Source organism: Emydura macquarii, unplaced genomic scaffold (assembly GCF_026122565.2).
Source record: "Emydura macquarii macquarii isolate MOO-44397 ecotype Brisbane River unplaced genomic scaffold, CSIRO-AGI_Emac_v2 contig_2734, whole genome shotgun sequence".
Lineage (NCBI taxonomy): Eukaryota > Metazoa > Chordata > Testudines > Chelidae > Emydura > Emydura macquarii.
This window is the reverse complement of record NW_027132871.1, coordinates 1,360,276-1,373,901: the sequence shown is the minus strand read 5'-3', so window position 1 is coordinate 1,373,901 and position 13,626 is coordinate 1,360,276.

The window sequence follows — 13,626 nt, the reverse complement described above, 5'->3', positions numbered from 1 at the left end:
CTTAATATATCAATTACAGAACAACATACCCTTGGCAAAAGGTACAAATTTTGCAAATGAAGGGGAAAGTGCAGTTTTCTCTTAAAATGTATTTGGTCACCTATATCTATAACCACATTTCTTTATGTAATGCTTGTTCTATATGTATGCAAAAGTGAACTTTGGATCCTGCTGCAAAGGCTGTAAGACGAATGGAAGAGCAGTACAGGTATTATGTAGTTACTAGCTTGCATGTGTAAATGAGCAGAATGCCACCAGTAAAGGGTTTTAAGGAATCTGGGATTTTCTCCCTCTCTCTATCTGACCCTGAAAAGGTCCCATATTATGCCAACCTTTCCTCTAGCGAAGGTGGGCTGGACTCTGCTTCCTGCAACTAGTTAATGTCATTCCATGCACTGGCCAAAGAGATGCTGCTATAAAGAATGCAAGGGATAAGCCAGCACTCACTCTGATCTGCCATACAGCAGGCTGTTGCACTGCCACTAAACAGCCAAATAGGCTCCAGTAGGGTTTTTATGGAAACCTATATTGTATATCTTCCACTATCACAACTATTTAATCTGGACTGTAAATTTATGTAGCCTCTGATGTGTATACCTAATTGTTAGTCGGGCCCTGGAATCATAAGATTTTTTTACCATGATTAAGCTGCAAAAAAAACCCACCAAAATTGTATGAGATGCAAGACCCAAATACATGTAATAGTGTACACGACTACGTTAGGGCTGTATCTCCAATCTGTTTTGTCCTTCCTTTATTACACTTACACCTGGTTATGTTACAGTTTAATTCTCAGGTGTTGCAGAAAATCTACCTCTTCAGACTGTAGATGGAAATAACTGTGAAAAAAGTGATGCAGAAATCTAGTTTGTGCTAAACACACTGCTTTATTTTTACAACCATGTCTGCTTTCATGAGAAAAAGAATTGATGAATAGGCAGTCTTGTTTTGCTTTTCAAAAACATTTTGTAGGGGTTTTTCACTAATGTGAATCTGAAATTTTATCTACTCGATTCTGTATAGATTAAGTAAATATGTATGCTTACTATATCAGACTCTGTGTTTTTCTTTTATTCTTAGCCCATATTCATTCCTAACTTGAGTTGTATGCCATTCTTGCTATACTTGTTAGGAGCTTCAGGAGAGAATTTAGAAGTGTGAAGTTTGAGATTACTAAAAGTATGTCTATAATGCAGCAGCACAGGTATCAATACCAAAGATGTCTGTGTTGTCCCACTGTAATGTAAATACTTCCTACATTGTGACAGCAGGGTTTTTTCCACGAAGACAGGTAATCCACCTCTCTGAGAGGCAGTAGCTGCATCTAGTGTTGGAGGTTAGGTTGATCTAACAATGTCAAGGGGCACTAAATTTTTCACAGTCCCATGCGATGTAGCTAGGTCGCTATAAGTTTTAGGTAAAACAGCGAGAGTCCTGTGGCATCTTAAAGACTAACCAATTTATTTCGGCATAAGCTTTCATGGGAAGAAACCCACTTCATCGGATGCATGAAGTGGAAACTTCAGTTTGGCAGGTGTATATATACACATGCAAGGATGGGTGAGTTACATCACAGTAAGGACAAGTGTTAACGAGGTAAATTCAATCAGGGTGGATGAGGCCATTCACAACAGTTGATGAGAAGGTGTGAATGTCAAAAGAGGGAACATTATTTTTTATAGTGGGTTAGCCACTCCCAGTTTCTATTCAGACCTAATCTGATAGCGTCAAGTTTGCATATGAGTTCCAGCTCTGCAGTTTCATGCTGGAGTTTTTCTAAAGTTTTTTTGTTGAAATATGGTAATTTTTCAAGTCTGTTACTGAGTGTCCAGGGAGATTGAAGTGCTCTCCTACTGATTTTTGAATGTTACCATTCCTGATGTCTGATTTGTGTCCTTTCATTCTTTTGCATAGAGATAGTCCGGTTTGGCCAATGTACAAGAGGGGCATTGTTGGCACATGATGGTGTATATCACATATATATAGATATCTATATACAGATAGATAGATGTTTATTATTATTAACATTATATATATGTTTTAGGTGTAGACCTGTCCTAAATGTATTCAAATTAAATGGAAGCTGCTAATTTAAAACAGCAGTCTTGAAGTTTGAGTTTTTTAAAGCAGAGAATTGCTGTTGCTTTAATGGAAATGTTATGTTCAATGCTGAACACAAATGTGTTAAGTTTCTAATATATTAGAGGCTAACTGTATGCTTCCTAGGACATCCAATTACTGGAATGTGACGTGGATAATTTTTTTGGTTTTGAATCCGTTCACTACAAAAATGCCTCAGTTACATTTTTTCATTATTTAACTAAATTACAATATTTTTAATGGTAATAGTTATGTGCTACTTTTATTGTTTGTGGGAGTGGGTCGGCCTGATTGCTTCCCTCGTCATCTTGGTGCCAGCTAGTACAAAGGAAGAAAACAGGATTTTAGGCCCCAGATGGGCTGGTATCTTTAACAGTTTGTTTTCATAACAGGCTATGCAAACTTTTAATCATCCATTACATGGAGGAATGTTCCTGCACAATGACGTTTACGTTATACTAACACCCAAAATTTACAAGATGCTTTCCAGACACAGTAGTATGCTGTCTGACTGAATGGTATAAAATATGTAAGTTCTTGTTCAGTGTTTTTCCTGGAGGAGGAATTTGGACACTTCCAGTGTGAATAAGATTGCTGACACTTAAGGATCCAAGGACATGTACCTTCAAAATTCCCAACTCCTCTATACTCAGGAAGTCTCATGCTGTGCTACCGGGATCTCTCTGGAATGGCTTGCAAAGGAACAGGTAGAATTTTTCAGGTATGTCTATATTTGAGTGAAACTGTTGTACAGTGTACACTGATAGTTCAGAAGTATGAGTAAAGAACTCAAACAATTTGATTCAATTCTTTGACATGGTATCAAAAATTCTGCCTTTGATAAGACAAGTAGTATCTCTAAGCTCTCTCACAACAATAGAACATTGTGAATCAAGTGAATACTTGTTTCCTCAGAGTGCAAAATGTATTGGGAATAAACATAGCATTAAAATTCAGTTTTGCTATTTTATAAATTAACTGCTACTTTAAAATTCTGTTTTATTGATCCCTGCATATTCAGAAATATTTCAGTGTAATTTCATTACCGACAGTTTCACTTCAAATTTCTCCAGGCCCTCCACCATTCCATAGTGGGTTTGAGGAAGGGGATTCTGATGATCTTGCCTCAGTTTCCCAAATATCAATTTAGGGCTCTCCTCACCCTTATAGAGCCCCCTTTCCAGAAGTCTCTAAGGAATCTATGATCACTCATAGCAAAACCTTGCAGCCACCATTTTGCTGGTATGAGCACCCATGTGTGCCCTCTCCTATGCCTTATGCATCACCTCCCTAGCCATAGTGGGACCGTTGGGTGGTCTGTTGCCATCAGTTTGCCAGGGTTTCGAGCACCACCCATTGCATAGATAGGCAACCAATGCCTGCTCTCTCTAGGAGAAGCCTCAAGAAGAAACCTTTGAGGAGCAGGAAGCTAGAGCTGATGAAGAGGTCCCTTCTCTGGCCAACATCTCTATCTCCAGATGAAGCAGTCATGTCTCTTCCTCCTCCATCCTTGGTGGATGATTTCAAGCAGTTCCAGGATCGGTCGAATTGCTGACTCCTTGCAGATCCCTCTCGAAATTAAAGAACCTCACTATAAGATGCTTGATATCCTTCATTCACCTTCATGTGCCTGCATAGCTTTCACCCTCATGTGCCTGCATAGTTTTATCTGTCAACCATGCCTTTTCTGGATCCTGCAAAGATCATTTGCTATCCCAGCCACTATTCTGCCTCTGGATAAAAAATATGTTCCAGCAAAAGACTTTTTATTTTCTCATCTCTCCTAATTTTTTGGTGGCCAACACAATTAATGAATTTGGAAGGTAGCACCACGCTAAATCCATGCCCCCATGAAAAAGATCATAGCATCTAGACCTACCTGGCAGAAAAACTTGTTAGTCAGTCTCCTTACAATTTAAAATTGCCAACGATCAGGCATTAATGGCAAAATATAATCATGTAAGTTACACGAAACTGAACTCGTGTGTTGACCACCTACTGGCGGAACATAGAGAGCAATTTCAGGCAATTTATTGCGGAGGACCAGCTATTTGCCAGAACAGCTCTACAAGCTTCCCTCAATGCTGCTGATACTCCTGCCCATTCAATTTCTACAGCCGTAGTTATGAGAAGGGCTTTTCTGGCTCCTACTCTCCAGATTTCTAACAGAGATCCAGAATACAGTGGAAGACTTTCCTTTTGATGGGTCTAGACTTTTTGTGGCCAGCACGGATGAATCTCTGCATGTTAAAGGAGTCAAGGGCTACTTTTCATTCTCTTGGGATCTGTAAACCTGCCTACAAGAGAAAGTTTAGCAAGTCCCAGATGGCTCAGAGATCCTGTTCTGTCCAATTCCTGAGCCCACAGAGGCCATATGAACCACATCAAAAGAGACAGACATTCCAGAAAGGTCGCTCTCTGGAACTGACATCATGGGCAACTTCCAAAGCCATAGATCTCTTCCTCAACTTGGACCTACAAGTGAACATTTAAAAATCCACTTTGATCCTGTGCAAAACTTAGAATTCATAGGAGTTCATTTCGATTCAGTAACAGCAAGAGCTTACCTTCCTCTGCACAAGTTTGTGGTCCTTTCCAACAAAGCCAATACAATCCAGCTCAGCCCCCAAACTCAATTAAAAAATTGTCTTCAGTTATTGGGGCACATAGCAGCCAGTACCTTCAAGGGTGGTTCAGGACTGTTTAGTCACCAAACAGTAATAGCTTAAATATGCTTCTTTCCATACCCACCTGCATAAAACAATCCCTCAGTAGGTAGAAAGACCATCACAATTTGTGCACAGAAGTCCCATTTGCATGTCTTTACCTAGCGGTCATTATGATGATGCATGCCTCCCTGCTAGGGTGGGGAGCACATCTGGAAGCTCACGTGACCCAGGACAAGTGGACATCACAAGAAACCACGCTACACATCAACCTCCTGGAACTCAGAGCAGTCATACACCTGTCTCCAGTTTCTACCACTAATCAGGGGCAAGCACATTAAGGTTGTGATGGACAACATATCAAGCATGTTTCATATCAATCAGCAAGGAGAAGCAAGATTCCTCCTCTCTTTATGGCTTTCCAAGGCTTTCAAGCTTTGGAATTGGTGCACACACAATCAGATAGGCTGCTGTGATGACCATTTTTCCAGGGGTTCAGAATGTGACTGCAGATACACTCAGCAGGCACTTCTTCCAAAACCACAAGTGGAAGACAGATGCTAGCATATTATATCACATATTCCAGCAGTGGATTGCTTCCGAGATAGACTTGTTTGCCCCGGTGATAAACAAGAAATGTGCCCAGATTTGCTCCAGAAACAGACTGGGTTACTGATCCCTGAGGGATGCCTTTCACTTCATTGGTTGTCAGATCTCTGCTGTATGCATTCCCATCGATTCCTCTAATAGCTAGTTCTGCTCCAAATAAAAAAGGACAAAGCCAAAGTAATCCTAATAGTTCCAACCTCACCCAGACCAACATGGTTTCCTTACCTGATACAATTGGCTGTTTCCTCACCAATCTCTCTCCATATCCTGTCTCATCTCTTCTCCCAGCAAGGCAGGAGGATCCTTTTATGCCAATCTTGGAGTATTTCGTCTCAATGCTGGGTTGGTTGATGGCTCTCAGGACTAGAGACAACCAGCTCAGAGGAGGTAAAGAGAGTACTATACACAGCAGGAAACGGTCTACTTGCTACACATGCTCTCAAAAATGGACAAGATTTGTCTGTTGGAGTGACCTCAGACATTCTGATGACCTTATTACTGCCAGGTATACTGGATTATACCCTAACTCTCTGAAAAGTTCAGGGCTATCGCTGAGCTCCATTACAGTCCAACTGGCAGCCATCATGGCTTTCCATTCTCCACTAAGGGTTATTCTGTTTTTTCCTATCCAAAGACAGTGAAGTTCCTCAGGGCATTTGGAAATCTGTCAGCCAGTCAAGCGTCCTACTCCTGTTAGGGACTTCAATCTGGTTCTTAAATGCCTGACGAGTACCATTTGAACCGATGGCTACCTGCTCAATTTCATTTATCAATGAAAACAAAATTCTTGATAGCCATCATCTCAGCGAGACAGGTTGGAGAAATAGGGGGCCCTTATGGCATGCCCCGCTTTCACAATATTTTTTAAGGACACTGTCACGTTGACCCCACTGCAAATTTTTGCCTAAAGTTTCTTCCGAGTTCCATATTAACCAACTCATTCATCTACCAGTCTTCCATCCTAAACCTCAGCTAGATAATCAAGAGGCACTGTTGCACATCCTTGATGTCAGGAGATTCCTGGTCTTCTATCTGGATAGGACAAAACCCTTCAGAAAGACCCCCTAATTTGTTGTTTTTCAAGTGATTGCTCATGTCCATTGCACTATAGGTGAGTGCATGCCACTGTGCACGGTTCCCATAACTTTTTTCCCCTTAGCAGATCCTGTAGGGCTGGCTCTGGTGCCCCCTGGAGTCCCGCGCACATGCTACGGTATATGAGGCACTGCTGGCTCTACGCCCCCTCAGTCCCTTCTTTCCGCCCGTGACGGTCGCTGAAACTAGCCTTGCTCTCTGCAACTTCTATTCCCCTTCTTTGAACTGTTTGTTATTCAAAGTAGTTTAGTTAGCTGTAAGTAGTTGTTAAGTGTAGTTAGGTAAGTCCCTGTGGGGACTTAGAGTGGTCGGGCTATGCCCCAGTTACTGGGATTTAAGCTGTGTGCCTCCTGCGGGAAGGCCTTCCTACTCAGCAACCCCCACGATCGGTGCCTTAAGTGCTTGGGGGAAGAGCACAGAAAAGATAAGTGCAAGATGTGCAAGGCTTTTAAACCGTAAACTCAAAGGACTGAGAGATCCAGTTGAAAGCCGTCAAGTCTTCTCCGGTGCCTCCATCTCCGCAGAGGGAGTCTCCCCTGACTCCTGGGAGTGGAAGAGTGCCCCTGCTGACGCCGTAGACACCGGAGGCTTTTCAGGCGGCAAGAGCCTTGTTGACCTTGCCTACGCCACCCCCTTCCACCGAGGGAGAAGGGGCCAGTGTCCCAGGGCAAACCTCTGTTAGGTCCCCCCGAAGGGCGGTGGAGATTCCTGGTACAGGGAGGAAGATTTCCCACCGGACAGCCACCGGGGGTAGAGCGCAGACACACCACCAACAGTCACTCCAGGTCAGCGTCATCAAGCTGGCCTGCTTCGACTCAGGACGAGGAGTCTCCCTCTCGGCGCCAATGTCAGTCCCCGGCACTGGAGGCAGTGCAGGCCAAGAGGCGGCACTGATCGAGGTCTCCCAGGTGGCACTCGGACAGCTCCCGTTCCAGATCTCCTGCACCGAAGTGGCACAGAACCCAGTTACCATCGGAGGACCTGGCACCGAGGAGTTCGCCCACACTGAAGCAGCGCAGAACCCAGTCGCCATTGGAGGGCCCGGCATCGCGCAGCCTCCGACACGGAACCTGGTTGCCGGAGTCCAGCTCAGCACCGCGGAGTTTGGAGTGGCACCAGTCTCGGTCACCTAAGGGCCAGTGGCACCGCAAGTCATGGGTACCAAGACAACGCCCCGGTACCTCAAGCTCTTCGGAGCGCACCTCCGCTCGCCGGCACCACTTGCAGCGACGGTCATGATCATCCTCCAGGTTGGAGGTGTCGAGAGGACAGTCCCTGGCACAGAACAGCTCCAGAGACCGAGGATGTGCATGGCACCACCGGTCCAGTGGCTTGGGGTTCCACAGGGGGGACAATTGTCAGGACAGCCGATGACCCCACAAGGCGTCACAGCCAGTGGTACAGTCAGCCCCATGTTGGCCCCAGGGGCAATGGCTGTAACAATGGCCTCATTAGGCCCCATGGGGTATCCAGATGGGACCGGGGCCCCAATCCATCCTGTCATTGGAAGTTCAGTCCGTGCCTCCGGCACAGAAGGCCCATAGAAACCACTCCTCCGATGGGGAGCCTCGGCAGTCCTCTTCCTCCTCACTGGATGAGGCCACTGAAGGATTTCAGGGCGCATCAGGAGCTGCTCAAGAGGGTGGCCTCTAACCTGGAGGTAAAGGAGTTAGGCACCCTCTTCAATGTGCTGGCGGCCACTACCCCAGCGAGAGTGGGCTTACTAGTCCATGGTAGGGTCCTCAAAATTGTAAAGGCCCTGTGGCAAACCCCTTCCTCGGTCACCCCTATATCCAGGGTGGCTGAGAAAAAGTATTATGTCCCAGCTGAAGAGTTTGAGTATTTGTTCACTCACCCGGCTCCAGGATTCAACGTAGCCAACCAGCGGGACAGGCAAGATCAGCCAGGCTCCACTCCCAAGAACAAAGACGACAAAAAAATGGATTTGTTTGGGAGAAAAATTTATTCCACGGCAGCCCTGCAGTTCAGGATTGCCAACCATCAGGCCCTCCTGTGGAGATATAATTTTAATTTGTGGGACTCCAGCAGGCGGTTTGCTGAGGCCCTGCTCCAGGACTGGGCCGCAGACTTTACCACCATCCTGGATGAAGGAATCACGGTGGCTAGGGCAGCGCTCCAGACGTCCAGTGACTCTGCTGACTCGGTGGGTAAGAGCCATAGCCTCCGCCATTTCCATGAAAAGGTGCTCATGGCTGCAATCCTCAGGCCTGTCCTAGGAGGTGCAGCAATTGATCCAGGACAGCCCCTTCAATGGGGCAGCCCTATTCTCCAATCCGACTGATGCGAAGCTGCACAGTCTGAAGGAATCCAGAGCGACGTTTCACTCCCTGGGCCTGTACACGCCCCAGGCTTCCAGGCAGCAGTCACAGCCCCAGGCGGAGCAGCAACCAAGGCCTCCACCTAGGCCCTTTCAACCCTACATAAATAGGGACAGAAATAGGGGGGTTAGAAGAAATCAGCCCCCCAGCAGGGGCCCCTCAGGGGGTCGGGCAATCGGAGGAGGCAGTTTTGATGGTGTGCCGAGGGTGTCGTCCCTACTGCTTTCCTGGATCCGCCTCGCTCCTTCCTAGACAGGTTAAGGCTCTTCTATCCCAAATGGGCAAAGATCACGTCGGACCATTGGGTCCTCGGGATAGTCTCAGGGGACTACGCCATGCAGTTTACTTCTACCCCCTCAACACCCGCCTCCGTCCCTCTTCAGGGACCCCTCACGAGCAACTCCTCTTGCAGGAGGTGGATACCCTCCTCAACATAGGAGCAGTGGTTATGGTCCCTCAAGGCAGAAGGGGGAAGGGGTTCTGTTCAGGGTACCTCCTCATCCCCAAGGCAAAGGGGGGTCTGAGACCCATATTAGACCTGCGTTGTCTAAACAAATATGTCAAACCACTCAGGTTTTGCATGGTTTCCTTAGCCTCCATAATCCCTTCCCTGGCTCCCACTACCAGTTTACAGCCCTGCCCTTTGGCTTATCTTCGGCTCCAAGGGTGTTCACCAAGTGCATGGCAGTAGTGGCTGCCCACCTGAGATGAAAGGGTGTACAAATCTTTCCTTACCTGGACAATTGGCTGATCAGGGGCAGGTCCAGGTCCCAAGTGCAGGAGAGCGTGACCCTCACTTGCACCACGTGCAGCAGGCTGGGACTGCTCATAAACGAGCAGAAGTCCACACTTACCCCAGTGCAATGTATAGGATTAATTGGGGCCACCCTGGACGCTTCCCAGGCCAGAGCCTTCCTGTCTCAGCCACATTTTGAGGCGATGGTCTCCATCATCTCCCAGCTGCACCAGTGCCCCATGACAACAGGCAGGCACTCCCTACAGCTGTTAGGTCACATGGCTGCCTGCACGTATGTAGTGAAATTCGCTCGCTTGAGGCTCAGACCGCTTCAGGCATGGTTGGCCTCAATATATGTGCCGAGCAGACACCCATTGGACCGGGTGGTCACAGTTCCCCCGCCAATCCTAGCCTTCCTAAATTGGTGGTGGACTCCCAGGGCAGTGATGACAGGCGTTCCGTTCAGAGAACTGTTCCCATCAGTCACCCTAATCTCCGATGCTACAAATGTAGGATGGGGAGCCCACATCAGCGCCAACCTAGGCACTCGGGGGCCCTGGGCAGGGGAGGAGAGGCTCCTGCACATCAATGTGAAGGAGCTGAGGGCCATTTGCCTGGCATGCAAGGTGTCCCTTCAATTCCTAGGAGGCAGAGTGGTGCAGGTGCTGACGGATAACACCGCAGCCATGTTTTATATAAACAGGCAGGGGGGAGCACGCTCCTTGGCCCTCTGCGAGGAAGCCATCTGCCTGTGGGACTTTGCCGTGAGGCATGATTTCCACTTGACTGCCTCTCACCTCCCAGGAGCGAGGAACGACGAGGCGGATCGCCTCAGCAGGTCGTTTCTACCCTGCCATGACTGGTCGTTACGACTGGTCATTGCACCCGAAGGTCATGACTACGATCATCCAGAAGTCGGGTGTTCCCCAACTGGATCTATTCACATCAGCCTGGAAAACCAGGTGTCCGAGGTTCTGCTCACTCCGGAATCGCAAGACTGGATCGATTTCCGACGCATTCCTCATCGACTGGACGGGGACCCTCATGTACGCGTTTCTGCCCATTCCGCTCCTGCCCAAGGTCCTGCTGAAAATAAAGAGGGACAGGGTGGATGTTATACTCATCGTTTCGGTCTGGCTGAGACAGCATTGGTTCAGCATGCTGTTAGACCTTTCGATCGCCCCGCCCCTGGAGCTCCCGAGACGGCACGACCTTCTCTTCCAGGACCATGGTCGCCTGTTGCATCCAGACCTGGACTCCCTGCACCTCATGGCCTCGAGGCTCTGTGGCTGACGGAGGGAGAGAGAGCTTGCTCGGCGCAGGTCCAGCAAGTCCTGCCGGTCAGGTTGTGTATTGGACTAAGTGGAGGCAGTTTACTTGTTGGGCAGCGTCCTGGGGTATTCCACCAGCCTGTCACCTATACAGGCAATCCTGGAGTATCTGCTCCAGCTAAAGCTCCAGGGTTTGTTGCTGGCCTTGTTGAGGGTTCACCTGGCGGCCATTTCGTCCTTCCATTAGCCACTAGAGGGGAGATCCCTGGTCTCCCATCCCATGTCGGTCAGGTTCCTCAAGGGTGTGGAGAGGCTCTATCCACCGGTCCATGACCCGGTGCCTCCCTGGGATCTCAACCTGGTCCTCTCGAGACTCACGGGGGGCCCCTCTTTGAACCCATGGCTTCATGCCCTCTGCTCATCCTTTCATGGAAGGTAGCCTTCCTGGTGGCCATTACCTTGGCTAGAAGGGTCTCCAAGATTAGGGCCTTGGCCTCAGAGGCCCCCTATACTGTATTCTTTAAGGATAAGGTGCAGTTAAGACCGCATCCAGCCTTCCTGCCCAAGGTGGTTTCCCAATTCCATTATAACCAAGATATTTTTCTCCCAGTATTTTTTCCCAAACCACATGGTTCGGAGGAGGAGAGGAAATGGCATTCGCTGGACGTGAGACAAGCCCTGGCCTACTACATCGAGAGGACAAAGCAGTTCCAGAAATCGACGCAGCTCTTCGTCGCAATGGCGGACCGGATGAAAGGATCACCTGTCTCCACCCAGCGCATCTCTATGTAGATCACTTCCTGCATCAAGTGCTGCTATGATCAGGTGAATGTGCCACTTACAGGTGTCATTCTAGCGCACTCAACCAGGGCTCAGGCCTCCTCGGCGGCCTTCCTGGAGAGAGTGCCCCTGCAGGACGTCCGCAGAGCCGCCACCTGGTCATCAGTACACACCTTCACGTCCCACTACACCATTGTCCAGCATGCGAGAGAGGACATGGGTTTCGGCAGAACCATGCTGAGGGCAGCTCACCGGTAACTCCTATCCACCTCCGAGGTATTGCTTTTTAATCACCTATATTGGAATGGACATGAGCAATCACTCGAAGGAGAAAATAAGGTTACTTACCAGTAACTGTTGTTCTTTGAGATGTGTTGCTCATGTCCATTCCACAACCCACCCTCTGTCCCTGCTGCCGGAGTTGGCAGAAAGAAGGGACTCGGGGCGTAGGGCTGGCAGTGCCTCATATACCGCGGCATGTGCGCAGGGCTCCAGGGGGCACTACAGCTGTCCCTACGGGGTCTGCTAAGGGGAAAAAAGTTCTGGGAACCGTGCACAGTGGCGTGCACTCATCTATATTGGAATGGACATGAGCAACACATCTCAAAGAACATCAGTTACTGGTGAGTAACCTTGTTTTTTCTGCAGCCAGAGCCAGGTGAGAGAAGATTCAGACTTTAGACTTCTACTAGTTGGAGATCTGTATGAAACATGCAGTCCCTGAGTAGGATCTAGGGACAGCAGTGAGATAGGAAATCCAGCACTGTCCCTCCTTCCAGCAGTTGGGGTGGGAGGTTGGCTTCTTATCTGGGCTTTGCCCTTGGACATACTTTTAGTCTTTTGGCTAAGTAGTCCTCTAGCTTTAGGTATTTCTAAATTCTCATTGTGAGGGACAGATGGTGTAGGCCTGGTTTGACATAAATAACTTGCCTCATTTTTAATAGGCAAAAATGGGAGGTTGTTGTAAATAGGGGCTTGACAAACCGTATGCCGTAGTCAGGATATCTGTGCTAACTAAGATAAGCAGCAACACCTCGATGCTAGCTAAAGTCTATGGACAAGATAAACATGGAATGTAAAGATAAGGTTCCATGGACAGAGCATGCTGTACAGGAATTGGTTCCTGCAAAGTAACCAAGCCAATCCAAAAAAGTGTGGTGTAATGTATGGAAAATGCAATGTATACATGTATATAAAGGAAGAGGTTGTCTGTGTAACTTTGGATGTGTGGCACACCCTATACCCATCCCCTACGCTTGAGTCTGATCAACTCAGCATAGTGTTGCTGTATGCCAAATAAAGGAACCCGAGTGACAAAATCCAAAGTTGAACTGAATGTTTTGGATCCCAGAGAATTAGATGAAGTGTTTTTCCCAGAAATGGACAAGGCGTTCTGGATAAGCCAAATGAAAAAGGGTTCAGAAGGAATCCCAACAAGTGGGATTAATTAGGAAGGATATTACTGATTTGGGGGGGGAGACAATGAGAGGGAAGAGAAGATTGGATACCAATATAGGGAAAGGAGATAAGGGAGACAATAGAGAGAAGGAAAATATGTTTGAAGGCAACACATGTTATGATCAACACAGGAATGAAGCCACGACAGGAAAAGCTATGACAAAATCTAGTGGTGTAAATTAATTTTATCAATTATCAATGCTTCAGCGAAATACAGTATACAGTGCACAACTTCTTATTCCTTCACATTTTAAGGGGCTTGATTACACAGATTCTTGGCTAGTGACTTAATCCTTGGTATTAAGCCTCAGGTAAATTAAATTTTTAAACTTTTATCCTACCAATTCACAAAAAGGAGACTAAACTCCCAAGGCAAGGTTGAGGCACAAAGGCAGGGAGGTATGTACAGTCACTGCCTTCTCTCCTTGTAAATTACTGACGATTGTTCCTGAAGCATCAAATTAATATGATTAGGAAGTATGACTGGTCTTGACTTGTATGCTGTGTTTTAGCCATGTCAGTCCCAGGATGTTAGAGATACAAGGTGGTTGAGGTAATATCCTTTATTGGAC